This window comes from Asparagus officinalis, chromosome 3 (genome assembly GCF_001876935.1).
Source record: "Asparagus officinalis chromosome 3, Aspof.V1, whole genome shotgun sequence".
Taxonomy (NCBI): domain Eukaryota; kingdom Viridiplantae; phylum Streptophyta; class Magnoliopsida; order Asparagales; family Asparagaceae; genus Asparagus; species Asparagus officinalis.
The window spans coordinates 100,478,736-100,480,489 of NC_033796.1; positions in this window are offsets into that span (position 1 = coordinate 100,478,736).

Genomic DNA, 1,754 nt, shown 5'->3' on the forward strand with positions numbered 1-1,754 from the left:
TGCGTTTGGAGCTGGATGTGACCTGCGTTTACAGCGTTTGAAGGCTGCGTTTATAGCGATTTGGAAGCTACGTTGGCGGCCGAATCTGAGCTGCGTTTGCAGCTTTTGGAGCTGCGTTTGCAACTTTTAGAGTTGCGTTTGAGCTGCGCTTGGAGCTGCGTTGAGCAGCGTTGGAGCTACATTCGTGGCTATGAACGCGGTGCGTCTTGATGCTGGTGTGCGGGGAGGACTTCCACAGTTTGATTTGAAGAGATTGTCGATTTGTAGTCTATTTCTGTCGAAGCGTTGCAAAGATCGTCATTTTGTAATCTTTGCTTTAGCTCTCTGATATATGAGAGTCGTCAGATTGTAACTCTCGATGTTGGTTATGAAGGCTGTTTGATTAGAGCTTCCATCAGTTGTCGTGAAGGTCGTCAGATTGTAACCTTCAGCGATCTACGTGAAAGTCTTCAAATTGTAGCCTTCTGGAAGTCGTCAGATTGTAACTTCCATCATCGGTGTTTGATGGGGATCAGCTATCTATTGTGATTTTTAGACAGCCTACAGAACCCCCTCCAAAGTTTTCGAAAGTTCGCGGTTGACTGGGACGAATTTTCGGAATACTTTGGATCTCAACTCTGATCTTGGAGCTGTTGATTCCTTGTGGTAAAGGATTTTACATATTTACATTTTTACTGTGGTTGATAAGTTAAAAGCACAGAAAAAGAAAGAGTAAAAAATTAAAAAAAATAAAAAACAGCAAAAATTGAAGCCATACCTTGAATCCCAATCAGAAACTGTAGAAGCTTGAGGAGAGCAACCAAAAGAGAGGAGGAAACAAGCTACAAAGAGAAAAGCCAAGTCAGAGTTCAACAAAAATTTGTTGTCACGACCTAGGGTTTCGACGAGTGATCATCTCATATTTTGCTTTGATCTAGAGTTTAAGCCACGAAGATCACGACCTAAACCCTAGATCAGATCTAAGGTTTCGATGAAACGGAGAGAGAGAGAGGAGAAAGGGGGAGACTAAAACTCTAGATCAAAACTTGAGATAGATGTTACCTGCTGCGTTGAGAGAGAACTTGAGAGTCGAGATCGAGAGTGAGAAATGAGAGAGAGGAGGAGTCGCGATCGAGGATCGGGGATCGGGAGTGAGAAACGAGAGAGAGGAGTGGGGATCGGGATTTGGTAAATACCTAGGGGCAGGCTGTGATTTGGAATATTAGTATTTGGGCTTTCAAATTCTCCTGTTTAAAATAATTTGATTTGAAATCTCAGCCCAATTTAAATCCAAACTAAAGATTTGAATTTGAAATTCCCAGAATTTTAAATCCAAGGGCCAAATCCAAGTTTCCAAACACAACCTTAGTTTATAAATTAACTTTTTAGTTGGAGGAATACTTAGTGGAGGAATACTTATATACTGGTAAAATACAATTTTTTTTTAATTTGGCCTAATATTTGGTATTGTCTTAAGATAGTATATGAAATAGATTACTTAAGAGAGGGGTCTTTGTTTGCACTGAAGAGCATGTAGTTTCTAAATCTCTTGGTCAACGTCTAAAGTCAATTAAGATGTTTGGAAGACCATCTAGTTTCCAAATCTCTTGGACAAAGTGAAGTAAATTAAGGTGTTATTTGAAAATGATGTAGGATGCATAATGATCGATTCATGGAGGAGTGAGACCTTCACGAGTTAAATACGGATACAAATGAATTATTAACTTAACGCAAAAAACAACTATATCTATCAATCCGGAAGACATATTCTACCA